General features: G+C 44.5%; 1 protein-coding gene across 4 annotated transcripts in view; it reads right to left on the reverse strand.

Annotated features, from left to right (window-relative positions):
- The window catches only part of DYNC1I2 (dynein cytoplasmic 1 intermediate chain 2), a 459,267-nt gene that overhangs the window by 95,468 nt on the left and 338,390 nt on the right, over positions 1–25,409 (reverse strand). The window lies entirely within an intron of this gene.

Here is a 25,409-nt window from a genome sequence, read left to right on the forward strand (position 1 = left end):
CCAGTGCATTGCGGGCGCGTGGGTTATAGTTAGCTCAACTAACTATAACTGGCGAATTTCTCTGGTTTTATATGAGTCAAATGTCCAACTAACTATAATGTCCCTGAAACCTATGTTTTTTTTCAGTGAATTCCTAAGGTTTTTTTAAATGCTAATTCCTAACTATAACGTCTGTAAAACCTATGGCTTTTTCAGTGAATTTCAAAGTTTTTTAAAATGTTAATTTCATATTTTAATATTCATAAAACCTATATTTTTTTCTATCATTTAAAAAAATATTTTGGAACTCTATTATACTTCTTTTTTTTTTACTTTAAAAAGTATGTAATGTTTTATATCTTCCCCAAAAAATATGTATCTCTTTTTTAGAAAATTGCACTCCCATACCGGTAGCGTACCAAGCTCCATCGCCAGGCGAATCCGATCCACCATATTGTTAAACTCATAAATGATGAGCATTTCGTATCCGACGTGTTCGTGACACCGCGTCCCGCGTAACATCGTCGCCCCAGCTGCTACTTTGGTATCCGACGGGTACGCAGTATCAAGCCACGCATTACGTCATGTACATATAGGGTCGTGCCTGCTGCATATGCACGCCACCAGGACCTGCGTTACGTCACAGACATATGGTGTCGCGCCGGCTACACCATTTCCTCTTTCTTTCTGTCTCAAAAGTTTATCTAAATACCTTTAAACAGTATATGACACAAAAGCGATCATCTCAAATATTTTAAACATTTATAGATTTTTAACTGTAATAAAGTTATATTATGATAAATATATTTTCTCAAAATCGTGTTGGGTGTGGGCTCCTTGCATGCACGGTGTACGATTGCCATGTGACCTTAAAAAAAAAAGCATTTGATTGCTTCATAACATTTCCCATTGTAACAGTTGGACGACCCCACCCATTTTAGTAATTCTCTCTACAGCGTTTGATGAGAGACACCTCTTCACCTTAAACAGCTTTTTAAATTTTTTTTGCTGTATACACATATCTTATACTACACACAACATGCAACGATCAACTTGATAAATATTCATGACCTGTACATTAGCCTTCCACGTGTGATGGCCATGCACCTCAAACGTTACATCAATAAACAAATGTGTGTTACACGATGCCCCTGGTATGTGTGTGTGTGTGTGTGTGTGCACATTATTGTGCTGCCTTTCGGCCTGGGTATTGGTGGCTCTAAGTAGTATCATCAGCCATGGCCGGAGTGCACATCCTAGATCACATGTGACAAACAGTAAACAGTAATGTGTAGATTTGTATTGCAGTACGCTCAGTCAGGCTTTACAAATATAGTAGTGCATTATATGTGAGACTTTCAGATTCACGTTTGAAATACATTGCGTGACTGTAATGAGCGTTTTCACTGTGTATGACATAGCCTCACTGCTGATCCTTCCTCAATCCTAGCACATTCACATGTGTACGCTTCGCGATATCAATCTTTTCGAACAGCATCTCATTTGCGATAGTTGCCGCCCTCACAATACATGCTACATTAATGTAAATTGCGCATTCTGCTATGTCAAAACTGCAAAAGAAACACACATAAGTACACTTCCTGACCAGGCAGGAACTGAACAACACCCAGATCCCCGGAACAATTATTCACACCCCTACGCTGGCCTGGCGTACGCAAGCCCAGCCCACTTTGCGTATGCATAAATAGGATAATGACGACGCCACATGTCCCAGTTCTTCCACACTGCCTCAGGTCATATGGCTGCATCCACCTCGCCTATCACAATGCGCAATAAAAAAAAGGGATCCATGACATTAACATCCCCAGTCCTACAGAGACCCCGCAATATAATAATAGGATTAGCCACAGAACATTAAGCCTAACTTAAATCAACGAGTGAGACCCCGCTTTTTTTTTCTTCCCCATTTTTACCATCCGGATCCGCTCTATTAAAGCGATACGAGGTTTTCCTCCCCTCGCTTCACTAGTCAAACAAGAATTTGCTATCAGGGTGGAAACCATGCACCCACCCTCTAATAGCAAACATAAATGTCCGGGGGATGCATACCCCGGGACATTGTATGAGCTGCGCCTGGGAGATCGCGCTCCCTAGGACCACGATGCATTGGTTAGTATAAACGCATACTAACACTACTTACACCCATGTAGTACAGCGACCAGAGTGTAGTGCAGAGGAAGCGCAAACTCTAAAAATTTAAATCCTACCAGAGGTCGGATGACATAGTTCAATGAGCAGACGACCCTGGTATGAGTAGAAACAGCGACACAAAGAAAACGAGTCTTCAGCACAATGTAAACAACTTTGAAATATTGGGGAGTGCTGCCTTCTTTTTAACTTCTCCCGCTCGTCACCAAATTTATGTAGTGACTAGGCAGACAGCAGTGGATCTGATGTAGTCTTCGTCGACGACGATGGAATTCTCGTCGACGATGGACCAGTCGTCAACGGTGGCACCTTCGTCGTCGACGGCGCGGTCGTCGATGGTGGAGCTGGAGCCGTCGACTGGCTGATTTCCTTCGTCGACGGTGCGCTCGTCAGCGATATCTTCTTGTGCTTAGACGACGGTGGAACGTCGACGCTTGATGGCTGGATCTTCGTCGACGAGATGGGCCTTACTGAGACCAATACCATCGTTGACGGTGAAGATGTCGACGACATCAGCAACTGAGGCTTTGGAGACGAGAAAGTGACCGTCGACGTGGATGAAATACTGTAGACGGGATCCGTCAACAGTGAGGTCGTCGATGATGCGGTCGTCGACGTGGTCTTTTTCTGAGGTAAATTTTTGTCTGGTAGCTTTTTAGATGTTAAAGACTTAGCAGACTTTCTCGGGGGGGGTAGAAGGTCTAGATTTAGCAGGTGGAGAAGCCTTCTTTGATGTAGATGTAGAAGGCAAGCTAGACTCCTTAGCTTTTCTCAACACCTTAGGCCCAGGAGAGGATACCTCATCTTCAAGTTTTCTCTTTTTAGGAGACTTGATAGACCCCGAAGCCACACTTCCTACCTCAGATAGAGCATCATCCTTGTCCTTGAGCTTCTGCAGCCATAATAGAAGACTACCTTCTCTGTCCCTGAGGGTCTTCTGAGGAAAGGTCCTGCAGATTCTACAATCCTTCACCTCATGTTCAGGGTAGAGGCAATAAATACATTTTTTGTGGGGATCTTCCTTGAAAAGCCTAAGCTTCCCACAAGACTCACATGGCCTGAATAAAGATTTTGATGTAGACATCTCAAAAGTAGGAGAAAAAAACAGTAGATTGAGAAATACTGAGCAGAGCTCAGGGAGACTCCCTTTCACATGACGTGCGGTAGAAAATCTGAGAGCCTGGGTCTCCGGGGAGAGCATTCTAGTGGGTGCTGGCGCCTGATTGGCTGCAATTTGGTCTATACAAAATGACTAGGATAGTCACGAGTGTGGAAGTTTTTTGCACTGTAGCTTAGGGCTACTTTACTTCCTGGTTTGTTATGACCAAGGATTTTGGTTTCTTATATGCATATTATTGCTTTTTTATGTACCTTGGGACTCCCACTCCGACGAGGGGGAATGATTCAGGCATGTGAATCTATGAAAGACACCCCAATACTGGAGAATCATAGTTACACATGTGGGTTAATACATTCAAGATTTATACAGTGTTATCATATATAGCATTTATGGTGAAACCTGGACATCTATGTCTGGCAGCTGGGGGGTTACAGATGGATCCTCGATATACATTCCACGCGTTCCAGATGGAAACCCATTTATGGGGACAGCCTCTCGCTACATACACCGTTTTCTCTCTAAACATACACCAGTCCATGTCCCTTATCCAGGCTTCCTCAGTTGGGGCGTCGTCAGCCACCCAAAGTTGTGCAATGTTTTGTTTGGCTATCATGAGGCCAAGCATCACCCATGTCTTCTATGCCCCTTTCAGGTTCCTTGGCTCCCACACATTCAACAGGCATCTCTTTGCCTCTAAATGGATTACCCTTGTCAGTATGTTACTCATTACTGTGTGGATCTTGCCCCAATAGCGCTGTATGTGGTCGCATTCCCATAGTATATGTAAAAACTTACCCATCTGGCCACACCCCCTCCTACAATCGCTCCCCTCCGCTCCTCCCATTTTTACCAGGCATGGTCCTGTTATATACACTCTATGGAGTATCTTGAGCTGGACGTGGCGTAGCCTAGCTACAATGGCCACCTCCCTTGGGGAGGCCACTCCCGCCGTCCAAATGTCATCATCCAAGATTATACCGTCCTGTTCCCATTTGACTCTCGTAGGACGTTGTGGATCCCCAATGTGGTTAATAAGTTTCTTATACGTTAGTGAGATTGCTTTGCGCTATTACTGGGGCCATTCGGCATCTTGGTATCAAGTGCCAAGATAAAGTGTGTCTCTAATTGCCGAAGGTTCTTTTCACGGTTCCCAACCGTCCAGAAAAGGGAACGTCCCCCAATGTATATTCCAAATCTTTAAGTTTGTTGTTATGGACCAACTTAAAATGTCCGGCCACTGGGTAGTTCGGGTCGGAGTTGACGATGGCCCTCACATGTTGCAGAATGAACAGGGAGCTTAGTATTGCCAATATAGTTAAGGCCCCCTTAGTTAACTGTTCTACTCCCCCCCCCCCCCGACACCCACGTAGTCGGCTTATCCATATTGGGAACACACTCATGGACGATATAAAAGGAGGTGTACGGGGATAGAGTTGAGGACTGAATATCAACCAACACCTAGCGGAAACCCACATATGCAGACACCAGGCAACCTACCATTGCCCGTAATAGTTCATCTGAAGTGTAAGCACCATTTCATTTAACTGTTTCTTATATGTGTTGTAACAAATACGATGGGATGGTTGTAACTTGTAGACGGCGAATAGCCACTCTACTCCACACTGCTCCCATTGGTAGGATCTCTCAACGGGAGAAGTATTACACCTCCAGCGCCCTCCGGATATGGACTGAGCATGAGGTGACAGAGGTCGAGTCCCTGTTTGAGTATTGACAGCTTAAAACATATGCCCAAATGAGGGGAAGCTACGATCTCCCCCGGGACAATTCCTGGTCCACAGATGATTAGTAGATAGCGCCTGACAATGCTGGGATCTCACTGAGGGAGAACCACAGACACATCCAGTGCTGCACACAATCCTGCGTATGGGCACGGGGAGACACCTAGTCACTTGGCATTACAAAGCGATCTGGGAACTGCTCAAAACCCCTCTACAAACCCTACGCGAGAAATGGGAGGACGAGATAGGACGGGGGCTCCATGACAAAGAATGGGAAAAGATACTAGAGTACCCAAAAAAGGTTTCTAGGAAGGCAGGTTTCAAAAACATTCAATTCAATATTTTACATCGCGCATACCCCGATACACATTTCGCCTGCCCCAAATGCCACACACCGAGGCAACTTTTAAACACATGTTTTGGGACTGTCCCACACTCCAACAGTATTGGGATAGGGTACATCTGACCCTAAGGGCGACAGTCAACCTCATGAACATTTTAAAGTGGGAGGCGAGCGCCCTAGGTGTTTTCCGCAGGTGGGAGACAGAAAAGGTGCAATGCAGGTTGGCATCCCTAGCAATGCTTTTAGCGAAATGTGGAATAGCCAGGCATTGGAGGGCCCAACAGGACCCCCAGAAGCAGCCTGGTTAGGCGCCGTAAAAAAGTGAGGGCATCAGAGGAAGATGCACTGAGGAGGTGAAAGGGATTCGTAAACATCCCATCTCCATGGAATGGGCACAACTCCTGTTCCAATTTGTTCAAGAGACAACACTAGAGGACTCACCCACGGCCACACAATCCCAATCCCAAACTCCACCCCTGTCCCTCATGGCGCAAACAAACACCAACTCGTAACAGCCATGCGATATGAAGGACCTACTGTGTACCATCGGAATATCACCCCAGTCCATGATGGGAGACGCAACCCCCCCCCCCCAGCCTCCTCTCCCCCCTCGCTACTGACGCCACGGCTCCTTAACGAGCAAACCAGAATCAGCCACAAACTTGGCAAATATCATGATACAATCCGTAAGCTCATCACCCCCTTCTCCTCCACTTCCCCCCTTAGTTAACTGTTCTAGGTTACATCCCCCCCTCCTGACACCGACGTAGTCGGCTTATCCGTACTGGGAACACACTCATGGACGATATAAAAGGAGGTGTACGGGGATAGAGCTGGGGACTGAATATCAACTCACATATGCAGACACCAGGCAACCTACCATTGCCCGTAATAGTTAATCTGAAGTGTAATCTCCATTTCATTTAACTGTTTCTTATATGTGTTGTAACATATACGATGGGATGGTTGTTCCAGGACGCAATCATACCATTCAACTGCCAGCATACACCTGTCATCATGTATTAATAATGATGTGTAACTATGTATCATGAAAAGTAAAACTCCCAAAAATGAAATGTAAACAAAAGAAAACTTGTAGACAGCGAATTCTGTGCGGCACGTCAGATGTTCCTTAATAGGAATCTTTTTGTCGCTAAACGCTGTTGAATATTCAGTACTATTGGTAGCGAAGGTGCATGCACGGCACAAATTACACTTAAAGAAACCTTTCCTTGTCAGCCAGGCGTTTTAGGTGTTATTTCTGGACTTGGTTTAACAAGGGCATCCATCATAGAGGGAGCCCTTCTGAATGTAATGGCTGGTGTATCAGGTAGAATGGATTTAAGTGTAATGTCTGTCAGTACTATTGGCCATTGAGAATATATTACTCTACGTATTTTGCTCTTCTGTTGACTAAAAGTGGTAATGAGTAACATTTCTTTTGTCATTATCAACATCAAGTGAGGGGAAGACCGAAGTTGTCACACGGTCTTTCTTTGGAATCAGTAACTCCTCCCTAGGCAATATGTTAACTTTTTCCAGGGCCTGATTTAGTAACGTTTTAGTGTATCCACGATTTAGGAAGCGAAGGAAGGCCTCATGCTGGCATTTATCACATTTAATTTTCTCACTACAAATACAGCTTATTCTTAAGAATTTGCCGTAAGGTATACTACGTACAGTGTGGTGGGGATGTGCGCTTTCAGCATTCCGGATTGAATTTCTTGCGGTTACCTTACGGTGCAATTTAGTGTGTAGCCTGTCCTCGCTAACATATAGAGTCACATCAAGAAATTCAACACTATATATATATATATATATATATATATATATATATATATATATCCACAACTAAAGGTTAGCCCCAAAGGAAGCGACCAGTAGGTACGTGCATATCCTCATTTATCTAGCGCAGGCAGCAAACAGTTCGGAGACAGCAGTGGAAAGTCATCAAAAATGAACAGACAGGCCAGACGCGTTTCGAGAAATAATTCCCTTCTTCAATGGCAGAGTCTCGTTGTTTCACAGTAAAACCACGCACCTTAGTATCCTCCGAACCTGCCTTTGTAGGCGTGGCCATCACCATGGCCTTGTGGTTCTTGTAGTGCGCGGTAAATATTAAATCTCAAGTGAGTCCGTGAAATGTGCTTGATAATGCAATTTTACCCCAGTGGGTTGATGAGAATCATGCTGAAAATCCGCTGCACATAACTCACTGCCTCAATGAGCACTCCTCCCGATATGGCATAGCAGCCTAGTTCGACTGCCACACGGGCCCGCACTCTTGCGGTCGGTCAGCTTCCGCGGCTGGGCTCCAGCCGCTAAACATCCACAACTAAAGGTTAGCCCCAAAGGAAGCGACCAGTAGGTACGTGCATATCCTCATTTATTTAGCGCAGGTAGCAAACAGTTCGGAGACAGCAGTGGAAAGTCATCAAAAATGAACAGACAGGCCAGACGCGTTTCGAGAAATAATTCCCTTCTTCAATGGCAGAGTCTCGTTGTTTCACAGTAAAACCACGCACCTTAGTATCCTCCGAACCTGCCTTTGTAGGCGTGGCCATCACCATGGCCTTGTGGTATATATACACACGAATCAACATGCTTGCATCCGAAGCTAAAGAGTCTGTAGCATACAATAAGCACCCATTGTCATAGGTTACTTTCATAATTTAGTAACTGTCCGTGCAGAATTACCTGGCTGTCGTGAAAATACAATGATTTAAGTATTTCTGGAAGACTTGGAGAAAACAGCATTACTACAATGATAAAGCCCAGCGAAATCCTTAGAACAAGAGACACAAATGTATTTAACCCTTTGCATGCTGATGACGGAACCGCTCCGTCATCAGCTGCGGTGGCGCTGTGCTGATGACGGAGCGGTTCAGTCATGGCCCTGGCGCCGCGCCTGCGCGGCTTCCGCGCCTGCGCTGGGCGTTGTATTGAGCGGGCGGGGCCATGACGGAACCGCTCTGTCATCAGCACAGCTCAACTGCGGCTGGTGACGGAGCGGTTCCGTCACCAGCATGCGGCCGCCACGCGGCCGCCCCGCCCCCTTAGCACTGCGGCGGAATAGCCGCCGCAGTGAAGGGGTTAAACCAGCGCGCGCACACACAGTATTTGACGTTTTAATATATGTCTGGTATTTAAAAACTATAAACCTTCCTGTCAGAAAGCAGAGAAATGGTATATGGTGTGAGGGAAAATTAGACATTCATTCAGCATTTTTAGTCTGGGAGATGTTCTGTGGATCACTGACAAGAATGGCTACAGAAAGAGGGATGAGAGGGATGGGTAGGAATACAGGAATGCGTGCAGAGTAGACTGTCAGAGTCCGTGATAGAGTGTGCTTGTTAATCACTCCGTTTAGTTTGCATTAGAGGTGGCAAATGGGAATTGCCGAATGGAAGTGGTAAGTATGGTGCTGTGTCTCAACCAAAAAGTAGACAAACCTCATAAGCCCACTGAGTCAGACTGACATCCATGACCAAAAATGTAATAAAGTAACTACCTAACACAATATATCTTCCTCCATAATTTTAATGAGAAATGACAGCCACAATCAAAAAGTACATTGAAATAAGTTGAGTACAATAATAGCAGAACACCAAACCAGCGCACCTCAGAGAGCCAAACAAGGATGATCAAACTGTAGTAAACCGACAAGACATATACAATCCTGGCAGTGGCTAAAAGAAAGGTAAACATTTTTCTAGGATGATTAGATATTTTCAATTCCAAATGTTATGTTGCACATGAACCAGCAAAGGAAAATGCTGAAGGCAATCAAAGCAAACATGATAAAGATGCCAGACCTAATTTCTCATCAAAATTAGTCTTATTTGTGATAGCAAGATGTACACTTTCTATGAGTACGTACACATGTAATCTTCTGGAATTATGGCAGTAGAATAAGATGGAGAAGAGGGGACTGTGGAAACAGACAGGTGAAGAAACTCCATTATCAATGTACCCAAAGAATATGGTTGGTCTATGTTTGTTCTATATTTGGGCAGATGATTCTAGTCTCTCCATTTGAACAGATTTTGTCTTTCAACTTCGACAAAACAAAACCGACATCTACATCTGGTTTCAAATTCATTTTCTGGTAACAAAATATTTAACGCACAAGATATATAAAAGTAAAACCACTGCCAGGATGACCATTGATAAGAGTGAGTTGTTTTTTTTAGTTGAAATGCTTAAAAGGCCCCATTCAGACACATTGTTGCTTGTGTCAAGTTATTTGCAAAGTGATCCGTGAATAGGAGAGACTATTTTATGCTGCTTGGCCTAGAAAGGGTTTTGCACCAATTTCTGCTTCTCCTTATTTTCCCATTTGCATTTTTAATGCAAAACAGCAGAACTTTTCAGAAATGTTTCTGCTGGAGTAACTGGAATAACTCTACAACCAGTTTTAGGTCCTCAAGAATTAGCTTTGCCACATGTCTCAAGTCATACCAGAACTCTAGAGGACAGTCAATCAACTCTAAGGCCACTGGTACCAGAACACTAGGATCCTTAAGAACCTATTTTTCAGGGTGTGGCCAATGTTCCCTCATATTGTTTTTCTCTATCTGCAGCAATAAAGGTGCGCCGCACACTGCACCTAAGGCTGCGTGCACTAAAGACATGCAACAACTTTACATGCAAGCATGTGTGGTGGGAAAGCTACCAAAATCAGTGGCATAAGTAAGGGTGTCATGGGAAAAAATAACCAACCTCTGGGTTACTTTTAAATGGCACCCATTTTGAGGCACAAGGGCTCATTGCACACCTGGGCATGGGTGCCACTGCATCTGGTGCCCTAACCCGTCTACCTCTTTATTTGCTATCTCCATGCCACTCTTATCTCCTCCTCGCATCTTTTCTTATACCTGTCCACTTCCACTCGATCTCCTCACTTGTCCTCATCTCCTTCCTATGTTTTTTAGAGGTTTTTTCTCTCCCTGCTCCTCCTTACACTCCCCCCTTTCTTTCTCTATGTCCACTCTGCTCCACTTCTCCCTCCTTCTGTCTACTCTCTTCGATCTATGTCCTACCCTTCTATCTTTCACAAAGTCCCTCTAATCTCCCTGTACTCCATCACATCTATATCTCAATATGCTGCTCTCTAACTCGCCTCTTTCCTATTCTTGTCTCCAACCTCCTTGCTTGTCACATCTTGGACTACCTTTCCCCTTTTAGTGGTTTTATTGTCCTTTACTTCCTTCTTTCTTTCCCTCTCCTTTCTATGTTTCACTCCCTTTCTTTCGTTTCCTCAGCATTTCTTGATTATTCACCTATTTATTTTTTAAATTTCACTTCCATAGCTCATGCTCTCTATACATGGCTCCTTTTCTCTCTATACTCAAATCTCCCCTCTCCCTCACATTCCAATATCTTCTTTCTCCTCCATATTTCTATTATTTCTGTCCTTCCTACTTTTCTCTTTTCCTATTCAGTAAATTTTCTTTCTTTCCAATCCCTGTTCAGATCTTTTCTCCTTTTCTCTACTCTCCCATCTTTTTTATTTGAATCTTTCTTTCATATCTCCTTGTTCATTTTCTAACGCCGTCTCTCGGCTTCCTTTATTCACTCTACTTCATATCCCTGTCTTACCCCTCTATTCTTTCCCTCCTTAACCGCATGCGTGCGGTCGATATTCTGCTGCTGCGCTGGGATTTACAAAAACCCATTATTCATGACGAGCTGGGCTCGTCATGAGCGTGCGAGGAGGCTACCTCATGACGAGCCCAGCTCGTCATGAGCGTCGAAGGGGTTAATATCGAACCTCCATAGCTGCTTTCTTCCACCCAACCTCATTGTAGCCACATCTAGGTCATTACACCGTTCTGTTTTTCTTTATTTGTGCTGCCTTTTCGCCTCATCCATCACCTTCCACGCTGTCTCCTAGTCCTCTTTCCTAGCTCATGGCAAGCTCCGCTATTGCCTCTGTTCTGAGTTTTACCAGTGCCCGACTGTGACCAGTTTCCATCTCTGTGGCAGTGACACTTCCCCAATCCCTCTAAGAGGATGAGACCACATAGAACTAAACCCAAGAAGACACTTAAAAAATATTCTTAGCAAAATCAGGGTGAAACTGGTCTTGGGTTGCTTGTGTTCTGGTTCATGGAGGACTTAGCCTGACAGTTTGGCTGGACTACTCCTACTGGAGAGGGGTCACGGCTCATTTACTTATGGCTGGGTCCAAACTGGGTTGCCATGGTGGGCAAAAGAACAATGCTTTGGAATGCTACCCGAGTGATTGCCAGTGGTTAGACCTGGTGCAAGAATTACTCCCATTACCTTTTGTTTGTTTGATGTAACGCACTAAGTGGCCAAGGATAAGCCCAGACGCGGGCCCCTTGCTCACTGTGCCACTGGAACCAAGCAATACCCAATCAGGGCAAAACCGGTCTTGGGTTGCTTGTGTTCTGGTTCATGGAGGACCTAGCCTGGAAGTTCAGACTGGACTGTTAATGAACTATTCCTATTGGAGCGTGGTTTAGACTGATTTGTATATGGCTGGTTCAAAACTGAGTTGGTATGGTAGGCAAAAGAACGATGGTTTGGAATACTACCCGGAATGATTGCCAGTGGTTAGATTTATTACAAACATTCCTCCTATCACCTTCGGAGTGTCTGATGATAAATAAGGTGCATTTGAGAGAAGACTGTGCCTTTCTCATGTCTTGGCCGTGGTACCTTTGCATAGGCTGCAATAAAAATAGCAGTGCTCCTGACTAAAATCACATGCTAGCATCACAGTTGGCACTCGCTATCTCCTCTGCCCCACTTACCTAACCTCCTCTAGAATCCATATAAGGTAATGGGGCAGACGGCCTTGGCCAGGCAAGACCATCCTTGCTGCTACAACTACGTATCCTGCATCCACACCTCACTAGTTGTGAAGGGTATAGAACAAGAACACGGATGTGGTTGTTTGGTTCTCTTGTATTTGCACAGTGCTTAATACTCTGGTCAAAACTGTGATGTATTCTGATTTGCCTTGTGATTCTGGGCACCTCTTTGGACTGCATAGTTGATAAGGATATTTGATGTAGGGTGGCCGATATGGGAGATGTTGGATAAGGAGCATGAAGTTCAAAGACATGATTCAAACATGCTTCTTTGAACATTGTGGCAGATAAATATGAGATGCTGCAGAGAACGTGAAAATTGACCTATCATTGTGGTTTTAAAAAAAACACTAATGTGCATGGGCACTGCTACATTTTTAGTCACCCCTTAAATTGTAGGAGTACATTTTATGATTTGGAACTCTTCAAGAACCATAACTAAATGATAGCTATTGGAGCTATTTTAGACCTTCTGTACAATCCAGTAAGTGTCTTCAGAAATTTGCCATGCTGGACGCCAGCGTCTAACCATTTTCTTTCACGCTTCAGGGGCCCCTTCTCTTTGACATATTCATTGCCTTCTGATTTTACATAGTACAGCAACATTTGCTCTGTACTGCTCATTTGGTAACCTTACATTAGCTTGCAGTAAGAACACAAATCGCCCTCATAATAATTACAAGAACCTGTTTAAAGATTCTGATCCAGATTTACTAACACTTCGCTGAGTTAGCATCACAAAAGTGACACAAACCCAGCACACAGTGTTGTGTTGCGATTTAATTTTCCACACATATTGTTATTTGTGTGGGAAATTTGCCCACTGCAACGCAAAGTAGCACTAAGCCCTAGATTGTGCTACTTTTCATCAAGAAGGCTTACCATGGGTGGTACATGGTCGTTGCCATGCAATGACCCATGGGTTGTAAGGCAAATCCCTATCTAATAACATTTTTAGACAGGAATTTTAGACAAAATGATGCAGGCATAACAGTAGAGCAACTTTTAAAAGTCTTCATATTTTCAAACTTTGCAAGTGTGTTGCACTGTACAGCGCACATACAATGGGAAGCATCTTAAAGTATATTTTCTGTACTTGAAGGATCTCCTTCCAGTACAAAATCTTTGCTTGAAAGAACGCTCACACCCTTGTACTAAGGTCAGGGCCACTGGAATTATAAGATTTTGTGGACTTGGCCTTTTCCCCTTGACTATGGATTTGCGAAATGTGCCACATAATCCATCATCTGCTGTATAATCTGCAGATTTTACCCCAAACAAATTGTTTTTAGCTTGAATGGTATATTCAAACAACAAAGGTCTGGCATTCACAGGCAACTTATCAAATCTTTGTATATAAAGGATTGATATGGGTGGGATATTCTTATCTTTACCCAAAGCCAGCTGTTCGTCTGCACAGTCTGATCTAATCCTCTGTGCCTACTTAGTTAATATTTTAAAACAGAAATGGAAAGAAGTGGTCAGTCAAGTCGCTCAACATACAGCATACCCACTCTAATTAAGTGTATGTGTACTACAAAGAAAAATGTGTAGAGAAAAGAAAAAGTATCTCACGTGTGCACCACCAGAGGCGCTACTGGTAGGTTCTCACCAGCTTGCCCACGCTTTTATCATCATCTATAACTTTCTCAAACAAAAAAGGGTTTGTGTCCAGTGCAGGAAGGTATAGAGAAAAAAACATACAATAAAGACCCCGTGAAAAAAATGAGACACAAGAAGTCTCTAATAAAATTGAGCTAAACACACACACTTGTAACTTTTTAATCCGAGATGCGAGTCTGCCCAGTATTAAAAACACGGCATGTTGTAAACCACTTTAAGGCCGGCCAGCATGTTTCATTGTCTGTTGTATATTAGCAGCAAATTTGTCAGGGCAACCGAGGTCACAAATCCCCTCCCTGACATCTAACGTAAAATCAAGAGTGACTAGTGAGGGCCATGGGCCCTAACTAGTCACCGGCTCCCACTTTGTCGTTGCTTACAAGTTAATCGCTTCTTCAAGGATGTCCACGCAGTAAAGCAACCCGGCATTGCATTGTTGTTTGAATATATGATGATTGGAGGGTGATCTGGCACGTTTTGTGCTCCAGAACTTCTTGTTGAAAACTCTAGCTTGAATGGATCAAACGTTACTAAAACCAGCACTACGCATATTGCTGAAAAGTGGAAGACCCTTTGCAAAAGTTGACTGGTCACCTTTCTGTTGCTAATTGTTGTATTTGGTGTTAAATTGGTACGAATTATGTGGGACATTTGCCCAGATGGTGTTAGCATGTGTGAAAATGACAAAATAATAAATACCATCACAAAATCTGCCACATTATGCCGCATAACTTGCCTTTTCTTGCTGTGTACTTCAACCCTGCTACATAATTTGGTCATATCCTGCAGCATAATTCCAGTGGCTCTGACTATGGTGCGAGGTAGATGTGGGCGAGCAAACAAATTAACAGGGACAGATGAGCCATGTGTCAGCTCTAACTCTTAAGAGCATGTACACAAGCTGAACCTTGAATATATGTGGCATGTCAATCATGCAGCACAGATCATGTTAGAATATGGTAAGATGTCTTCAAAATTCAACAAATTAAAACACAGCAGCACCTCACATTGCTACATCAGATTATGTGAAAAGTGTTTATTAAAGTGAGTTTTTAAACAAACTGAGAAACGTTCCTGCCCCTCCCACTCCACTCCTTTGATGACAATACTATTTGTGAGCTAAAAGATAAGTCAGGGGTCATGTGTACCCTATAATTGGCCTAATTTATAATTACAGATGGTTTCAAGTTTTAATTAAATACGTTTTAAATGTATTATTGTGTGGCAAATCGTAACTATTGCAAACAATAAAACACTAGAAAACATGAAATAGCAGTACAATGCCAAGAACCTCTAAAACACTGAAAAACATGAATTACAGTTCACTGTCAAATACACTCTAGTCACAATTTGCCGTATGTGCTGTACCACCAAGTCATCGGTCTTATAAAGCATACCCTCCACAGATAAGCTTTTCACACGTTTTGAAATTATGACACCGCTTTCTAGGTAGGATTACTAGTATCCATAATTACGCTGTGTGGAACTCAGCCATGACAAGATAGCGGTCTATATGTCAAGCTGCTTTAAAATGATGCCAGCTCCTTTCCAAACTAGAAGTGTTGTTGTTTTTTTAACTGCAAAAAATGCAGCAACGCTTTGATACAAGGAGTGCGAGAACGGTTGCCAAAGTCCAAATAAAGTGCATAAGAAGCCTGGTCCCCCTAGCTTACATACCCCCTGCTCCAATAAATAATTTCTCCGTGTCTACGTTCAAGGGGATAGGCAGGGATCAGGGTTGGTCTATCCAGATGACAAATGAAATGATTGTTAGAAGGTGGTTCTGACACAATGGGCCGCTCGGATTTTTCGCTTTTTGAGCACCTAATTGTTGAGCTTTTACTGTGGGGGAGCCTCATAAATTGGGACTCACCCATAGTGAACTCAGGATGTAAGAGACTGCATGGGGATTTGACTGGTGTCCCCCTGGCTTGACCAGGCCACTGCGCAGCAGCTGGAGTAAGGGACACCGGGCTGGTTACATGCAGACACGTGTACATGTGTGTGCACACGTGTAGGGGCTGCGCAGGGGAGATTTCTAGTGTGCGCAGTCAAAGAGCAGGTGCATATAGACTGGTGTGTCAGGAATTATGCAGAATGGGTTGGTGGCATGGAATAGGCTTTATACACTGGGAAGAAACATTTCAGGGTAAGTCAGTGTGTTTTACTGTTTTTCACTTCATTAATCCCCTATGGGGATGTGGAGCCCACGGCCTAGAGTAACTTCCATAAGGCCTACAGATTCCAGACACGCACTAAGGTCCACTGTAACGGATGTGAAAAGGAGTATTCTGCAGAGTCCAAAGTCATATTTGTACTGCTTTTGGGTCATCCAGAAATGTCACATTTCTCTGAGTCAGTCATAACCAGTGACTGGCTGAAGACTGACCTCAGCTGGAGGGATTGATAACCTTTCTTGCACAAGCTAAGGCCTCCTCTCCATGAAGAGAAGATCAGCAGCTATCACTGGGTGCCAGGCACCAGGCTGCACCAAGGAGGGAAGGCAGCAAGGGGGGAAGGGGCTTTTTCAGAGTCCGTGTGGCAAGAGACCCTGGACGACGGCATTTTGAACAAACCCAGAGGCTGGGCGGGAAAGAGGGAGCAGGGGCAGTGAAGTGATGTGTCGCTGTTTGATAGGCCAAACAGAGACTTCCTGCCAGCCCCCTACCCAACGTTTTAAAAAGTGCTTGCACAGGAAGAGAAGCTCTCTCTGGGGTGTGGTCGGATGAGGCAGGAGGTGCTGGAGCCTGGCAATGGGCAGTTGGAAGGTGGAACCGCCTGACTGCCCCCCAGGGCCCTGAACCGCGCCAGGAGTAGAGTCCAGGACCAGTGCACAGAAGCAGGGGCCTCTGCGCTGGGAGAAGAGAGGCCTAGGAGGAAAGCTAGGTGAAAGGATGGCACAGGGAGCCAGTGAAGACTGCTCCCTGTAAAATGCACTCTCTTGGAGACAAGGAGGGCAAATGAGAGGGCTCCCAGTGGCGCCACCAGGAGCAAGAAGATGCGAAACTGGACCAGGTCGGACCCCCAGGGGCTGAGATATGGCCCCCGGAAGGTAGGCGACCTTTGACCCCCCTACGAAGACCGACAACGAAGCACGTGGGGCTCCGCAGCCGGTCTCAGAGATGCCCCTGGGGAGGGTGAGTTCCCGGGGGCTGCCCCCAGAAGGAAGTAAAGTCGGGGAGCGCCGTCGCGCTCCCCGTGAAAGTGCCCCAAAAGGGGTGCCAGGAGCCCACCCTGGCCCCCGACGGGACTGGTGGGAGGGGAGCGCTATCGCGCCCCCCTCATGGGAGAAAGCAAGCCGGGGAGCGCTGTTGTGCTCCCCCAAAGAATTCCCCAGGAGTCCGGGATTTCAACTATGGGCACCGTTGCGGCGGAGATAAGGCAGGGAGCGCCGTCGCACTCCCTATGAAGACTGCCCCATGGGGTGCCAGGAGCCCACCCTGGCCCCCACCGAACCGAGAGCGAAGGGGGGCGCGCCATCGCGCAATACCACCCCCCTCCCTCCGAAGAGGTGTAATTGCACCCATAGTGCATTTACTAATGTTATTTCTTTTAGAGGGACTAAAGGACACATGCGTAATGTGAAGTGCCTGTGTAAGGTGATGTCATAAGCAAAGTGGGGTTATGTTGCCTGACATTCCTGCTAGGGTGTCTGGCTGTATATGCGTAATCCTGTGATTTGAGGAGTACTATCCGTCTAAAGTGATGCTTAAACATGTATCCTTGCTGCTGCGCTTAGGTTAAGAACCCAGACTGCTAGCACTTAAGATGTAGAGGTGTGTACTTCATGGTCAGTAGGAAATGCTCAGTCAGGGTTGTGTGTCACCAAGGCAGGGTTACCTATTTTAAATGCTTGTTGAGATTGTGGGGTGGGTCGCCACTGGGATGGAGCCAGTGCGCAGGGCCCTCGCTCCAGGTTATGTTCAACTAACTGCATTGGGGGCAAGATGATGTGAAATACATGGGAGTGGTGGTACTAGACACCACCCTCCGGCGAGCGAGGTGGAGACGTTATGCAATGTCACAAAGTAATTCCAACAGCTTATGTATATTTGTCAATTAGTGCATGGTATTGAGTAGTTTGTGGGTTTAATAAATGTACCCTTACTTTTATAAAGCAAAGTACAGACTGGACAGTCAATTATTGAGTGTTATTTTTGCGCACCTGCAAATGGTGATTACTAGCCCACACCACCTCCCTTGAGTAAGCCTCAGACTGCTCTGCAACGCTACCCTCTGAGAGTCAAGCACTACAATTGGGTGTTTGGTTCCCAGTGAAGGACAAATGTAGTCATGTTATTTGTGCAGACCTCACAGATGCTGCCTTGTTTTCCAACAATTATTATTAGCAGTGAGGTGTAGTCTGGGCAGTTCATTTAGTGGATGCCTTGTCTGTTAACGGTTGGACTGTCTCCGTGTGCGAATTCCTCTTTGACTAAAAAATACTTTTAAAAGTACTCTCCGGTTACAGATGGAGCAACTTTATAAGTTATTGAAACACTCTGCTCTTAAATCAAAGAAGTCCCTTTCTCATTTAATGGATTTAATGGACCTCCTGGTGCGCTGTTTGCCACAAAAAGGAAAGTTTTCACGCTTCCCTGTTGTGATGTTCTTTGGTCCTGGGAGCGACAAGCATGCTCCCAGAGTATGTCTGGGCCCAGTAAGCAGCAAGCTGCTCGTGTGCGCAGGCGCAGAGCCTATATGGAACATAGGGCACGGTCAGGGTGTGAACCCACCAGCACATGTCTCGACGTTGCTCACATGACTCAAATAGTCCGGGTCTCCCAGGGTGGGAACCCCATGACCACAATACTGCCTTTATGAATGTTCTGAGCATGGGAGGAAGTTATCCAGAGCACCCAACAACCATACTGAGTGTGTACACTTGCGACGGACCGCGACGGACCACGACGAGCACTCCTCCTCTAAATGACTGCCAGCATCGCATCCGTGCTGTATCGGGTGGAGGAGCAGAGTGCAAACTACAATAGTGCACTGCTCCCGCGTGAGGGTCCAGCCCCCGAAGCCACGGAGAAGGAAAAGATTATTGACTGGAGTCATTCACACCCCACACCGTAGGAGTGCATGTGGCGGAACATGGGCCCAGAGGTTGGGGCAGTGCTTTAAATGGGCCGGTACTGAGCACCGGAACGTATTTATTTTGAAAGGGAGAGTACCGGCACTTCTCAAGAGAAATGTAATACTTTTAATTGGAGAGTACCGGCACTTCTCAGAAACAAACAGGTACTCTAGTACAGAGTACCTGAACTTCTATTTTTCTACTTCAAGCACTGGGGGTTGGTGAGAGTCCCAGGACAACGGGATGGCTACATGGGACAATCCAATACCCCTTATCAAGCCTGACCATATTGAGGATATTATAGGGGTGCTGGGAAGGCCGAAGAGCTGGAACAACAAGCGTCTGTGTGTCAGCTGCAACTGGACGCCAGAAACAGGGCACACCCCACCCCTTTGCACATCTGATAAGAAGGACATCTGGGTCAAAGCTCACTGGCAGCGAGGGGCAGAGGTGGGCACTTTGGGGCTCTTTCAATCGCGTTTGCTTGTCTCGATGGTCCCCACTAGGATGGCAGCCACTATCAAACCACTGTGGGGAGCCCAAGTAACTCCTCAATTCAATATACAGCAGGAGCACACAGCTGTGCTTTTCACACATTTTGGCACCTACTCTACTTGGGCCCTATCCACCACTGCCACTTCGCTCCCATCAAAGATGAATGCTTATTTTGATTGTTCCCAACCAAAAGCCATGACCAAAGCTTTCATGCCAGACAACTTCCCCGGCGCTTGGCCTTTTCAGAACGCGGCCACCTGTGCCCTGGGCTTCCTCTCCAATTCAATGGCCACCTGGGCAACACTGAAACACAGCTCACTAGCCTGGGGTGCATTAATGCCCATTGGTCAAAGGCTTAAGCACCCAAAATCACATTGATCCATTAAATACACTCACAATGAGGAGAAAACTGACTTCACTGAAGGCCTCAACCCCACCCCATCCAATGCTCAGATGGTTAACATTGATCCCATGTTGTAGGCCGCAGCCACGACAGGGGATATGCAGGTCCTCCAACAATAATTCAGAAAAGAGTTATCTGCATGGAAACAAGACATCAGAAAAGCAACCATAAACCTGGATCACCACACCCAATGAACCGAAACCCGTCTAGACAAGTCAAAAATAATCTTTCCATCACCTCCAATGAGCAAAAAAGGAATGGCATGTATGTTGCCCTTCAATGAAACACATTAATGGGATCTCACAGATAAGATAGATGACACTGAAAATTAATCCCAGAGATATAATAACAGTATGAGGGGCATCTCGTCCAAGATCACCAACAAAGAACTCGAGACCTATGTGCGAGCACTCTTTAAACAGATCCTGTAAGATACAAACTTGGAGACCATGCATTTGGACCACACGCATCAAGTATTCTCTGCCCTTTACAAATACATGATGCCTATGCTTCCCTGAGACTTATTTGTGCTATATGTTGGACTCAGCTTGCAATGTAAGCAATTGTTTTTTCTTTCTTGTGTCTTTTCAACCTGTACAATCACAGTGAGTAACCATGTACTGCCTGTAATCATTATGAAAATGATTAATAAAGTTTTAAAGTCTTCTCTGCACTCCAACAGTAATAAAAGCTGCCCCAGATTTCCTTACCAGAGTACATTTCTTCCAAGAAAAGGAAGCCATCATGGCTGCAGCTCACAAGCAAGAACAATTGCCGTTCAAATGCGACACATTAACCATATTTCAAGATGTTCCCTCTTATTCTCTGCATGCTGTAGGGACTTCAAAGATGTCACAGCGTGCTTACGGCAAGAGAGCATCCCATATCACTGGGGGACCCTGTTCCGCTTTCTCTTTACTTACAATGATTCGCCACATGCAGTGAAAGAACTACAGGAAGCCAAAGGAATCCGGAGTCTCACAGAGACGATCCTGCTAACTAGTCGGCATCCGAGTTGTGCAGTCCGAGAATGTCCGGGAAGCTTGAAGTACCCCTATTTCAAATAAAACAGTCAAAGAGCGCAGATGTCTGAAATGATTACAAGACAGGGAAGAGCAGCCTGCCTCTGCAGAGCAAGACTGACCAGAGGACATGGCAGATCACATTCACTACACGACACCAGTCACCCCGACTTGTAGGCCCCATACCCCCCCCAGGTGAGGATCAGCACATTGGCTAGTTTTTGTAGCACTGACCTTATCTCTAGAGCTAGCCCCACACTGCTCCTAATAACTAATTACTTCTTTTTAGTGAGCTGGTGTCCCTGCAAGTTCGATGTATTCTTTGTTTATTTTAGGTCTAAGTTTTTGTTCATATTACTGCTATGTCAGTCTGGTTACATTCATTTTTCTGCACTTAGTTTTCCTATGCAATACACAGATCGGACCTAGAACCACTGAGCCAAATCTGGTGTGGGTCCACTGGACAAATCCCTCGCTCATGCCCTTCTTGATTCAACCCAGCCTAGCCTCACCTTCGGTAGAGGAGGAGATGGAACACCATCTGAATGAGGCATGCCTGATTCAACCCAGCCTAGCTTCATCTTCGGTAGGGGAGGGGGTGGGATGCCATCTGAGTGAGGCATGTCCCAGCTAACAATACTCTCATTGAATATGCAAGGCCTTAATTCTCCAATCAAAAGGCATGCGTTGTTACAGTAGCTACAGGCGAAAGATGTTGCTATCACCGTGTTACAACAGTCCCACTAGCTGAACAGAGATGTATGACACTTGAGGTTCTTTTTCGTTGCCATTTCAATGTAATGCCACATAAACGACTAAAACAAGAAGGGTGGCGATTATTAGACTTAGATCTAGTGTCCAAAAGCGAAGACACGGAAAGCAGATACATAGGGTTGCAGGGAATGTTCAGGACTTTAACTGTCAAACTTCTTTCCCTTTATGCATTGAATGGAAGGAACAATTCTACATCAATTCCATGCCCAAACTGGCACACAATTTTAGGCAGGGATTTCAATGCTAACCTACATACAACATGAGGCCGTTCTCCACTATGATACACTGTCCCACCCCTCCTGCATCCCTACTGCGGGGCATAGTAGACCTCGATCTGGTGCCAAAAAGTGTCCCTATTAGCTGGAATGGAACCCCCCACTCCCTCCCCGCAGCCCTAGAAACTTTTCACGGACAAACAAGTTTGTAAAGGCATAACATGGCTTCAAACGACCCTCGTTAAAACCCAAACAATAATAAGTTCACATTTGAGAACAAGACATGGGAATAACGATCTAAGATGAGGCTACGGTAGAAAGCTGCAAAGACATCAATCTGCGTCCATTACAAAGAAAAGCTGTTAACCTGGTGGTACGTATTCCCCACCATCCTACATACTATGCATCTTTTTCCCATATGTGATGGGAATGCCCAGGGGTGCAGACAGAGTTCAGACATAATGAAAGGAACCTTATCATATATTAAGCACATAACGAGCATTATATTGCCATAAGAATCACTGGTGGTACTCCTTGGGGACTCCGGGGAAAACAGTTTGTTCCCAACTCACTACCCCATAAGAAAACTCATATCACACTTACTAGTTGCAGCCAGGATATTCCTCGCAACCAACCCCCTCCCCCAAACCACCACAGCTGTGGTGGGTTAATGTTTGGAACGTATTTGCCATTGAAAAGCTCTCTGCTATTATTCATTACAGATTGCACACATTTGATTACCTATTTCTAGTCCTTAAAACATATATGAAACGTGTCAGAACAGGGTATATTCACTCCATCACTGCCCCAGAATTGGTATGCACTGCTGCCTTAGTATCTTGTTGTTATCCCCAACTGTCACCTCAGACTCTGGCTGACCCGCATTGCTACAGGGGAGGCTATGATTAACAGGTATTGCCTGATGCCTAAAGTTGTTGAATCAATAACCTAAAGTTGTGTATCAAGTATATTGGGCACAGTATGATCAATCTTGCTGTAATTGAACGTATGACCTATTTTCATGTGCAGAACCAAAATTATAAAAAGTGTTTTTATATTTTAAAAAAACCTATTTTTCACGAATTTTGTCCAACTATTATAGAACTTAATTGAAATGGACTTAAATCAAGCCTTGACAATCTCAGGATGTTGAATACCTTTTCTTTATTTGGGTTAATGATCTCCCTATCACAACAGATCTCATGACGGCCTCTTCGGTCACTTAGGACATAGGGGATGTTCTTGCAGTTGCTTGTGTTGCAAAATCCTTGCCATCTCCAGGATCAGCATGGTGCCAAATCGCAAGTACCTACAACTTCTCGCGTTTCAAAGAGAAAGTCTACAGTCTCCATGGGAACAAATTCGAAGGAATCTCTCATCCATAATAGATGGTTCTTGAGGAAAAGGATTTCAACCTTTGGGTAAAAACAACGAAGCAACTGGATACAAATCTTTAAGGCAGAGGACAAAAAAATCACCCATTGTGTTGTAAATGACACCAAGCTTTTATGGCATAATTATGTCCCAAGATAGTTGGGAAAATTATATCAAGGAAAAACCCCATAAACACCAAGAAAGCCAAGACTTCTTTACTGAATGAGTTAAAACGGGTTGTGATACAGGTTCCAGCCATCAACATGAAGCAGAAACAAGCATGAGTAAATCCAAAAGATCGGTGTTGGCTGCCTGCAGTTTGACTTTGTCACTAGTTTTTCCATAATTTTTGTTGAATGTTCTTGTTTGGGGAGCAGCATGCCCATGCTAATATGAAAAAAACATTGCTAAAAGCAGCATATATATTTTTAGTCTCAAAAAGCACACATTGCCAAAGTAGTCCCTGGCTCCGAAGGAAACTACTTTGTGTGCGGATGTGTTCCTTGCGAAAGAACAGAAAACAATCACTCACTGTTAAGTTAACCAATGGCTGAAGTGGACTGGTTCACAGCACTTTGTTGTATGCAAGAGTGGGCAGAACAAAAATGTGAATGGCACAATAGCAGACCAATGGATGAACTAGGCCATGGATGAAGTAGGCCGACTGAAAGCCTCTAAGAATATATCATACATATAGCTTTATTGCAATCAAAAGGTATTGGTTAATGCCGGACCTAAAACAGGAACCTAGTGGGGGAGACTTCAAGAAGTAATAAAGAGGTGAGGCTCAGGAACAGCAAGGCTGGATGGGGTCTGTCTCCATTTGCTTCAAACATTTAAAACTAAGGGCACAGCTTTCATTCGGTAAATATTTTTGTAAGTTGGATATGGAATAGAACAAAGAAAACATATGAATGCTAGACATTATTACAATCAGCTTCCCAGTCCACACCCTGACCCTTCTCCCCTGTACAGAACTTCTAAAGACAACAGCCCCGTCCTGAAGATGATCCTGAGTTCATAGGATCGAAACATCGTCGACCCCTCAGCGCAATTGAAGGCGCCTTTACTCTGTGTGGTTCTATCTAAATCGCTTCCATCTATTCCTACACAACCACTGTCAATCATTTCGTGCTGAACCACACAGTCACTTGTATATATTAGTTCACTTGTTGTCACTACGCGCCTTTCCGCTGTTTTCACTTTGCCACTTGCGTTGCCACTTATATGTGTCACGAGCACATTTGTGCACCAAGTCCTAAGTTGGGCTGCCTATGCAATTTACGCTTACAGTGCTGATACAACTGTACTGTCTCTAAACCTTTCTTTCTTAATATATGATGTCATGTGTACGTTTGAAAAACTTTACGTGAGTCTCCTGTTTTTTCCTTCCTCGTAATGTATTTTACATGCTGGTATAACTGACTCCCCTATTGATACCTTTTGAGATATTGTTTTTTTATCAGACATTATTACAATGCATGCAAAATGATGGAGGTATGTAAATGTAAATGTACAGGAATTTATATAGCGCAAATCACCAAGCGGTTTCTAAGCGCTTGCTTAGGGAACCCATCCTGGTATTCCCCTGTGAGATAACCCCAGCAGGGTATCCGCAAGGTGAAAGCCAGGCATCCCGCCGCGAGGGGCCGTTGTGGAGATTAAGCAAGCTATTGCCCAGAGTCGCAGAGTGTGAACCTGTGAATCGAGTAGGCACCGGAGCGAGAATTGTCGAGTCCATGGACCTTTTTAGGACTCAAGACCCCGCCGAACCGGGAATTGAACCCTGGTCCCGGGCTGACCTCTGCTTTCAGGTCTGCCTCCTCTAACCAGTGAGCCACACTTCTCCTTTTTTTATTATATTTGTATATTTGTTATATATATATATATATATATATTATTTTTTTATTATTATTTTTATTTATTATTTATATATATTTATTTATATATATATATAAATATATAATATATTTATTATTAATATATATATTTTATATATATATATATATATATATAAAGGTATATTTGCAGTAATTCAGTCAAAGAACAAGGACAGTGAAAAAGGCGAAATGGAGAACACTATATACACACACACAGGTAAAGAGTCACAGGCAAATGTTCCAGGTTCAATTATCTTGGCAAAATACAGTGACTGGTCCCACATCAAGGAAACCGTGTGATTAGTTTCTACAGAGTCGAAGATTTAAGGCCATCCTCAGGTTTATGGACAT

Source organism: Lissotriton helveticus, chromosome 3_1, assembly GCF_964261635.1.
Source record: "Lissotriton helveticus chromosome 3_1, aLisHel1.1, whole genome shotgun sequence".
Taxonomy (NCBI): Eukaryota; Metazoa; Chordata; class Amphibia; order Caudata; family Salamandridae; genus Lissotriton; species Lissotriton helveticus.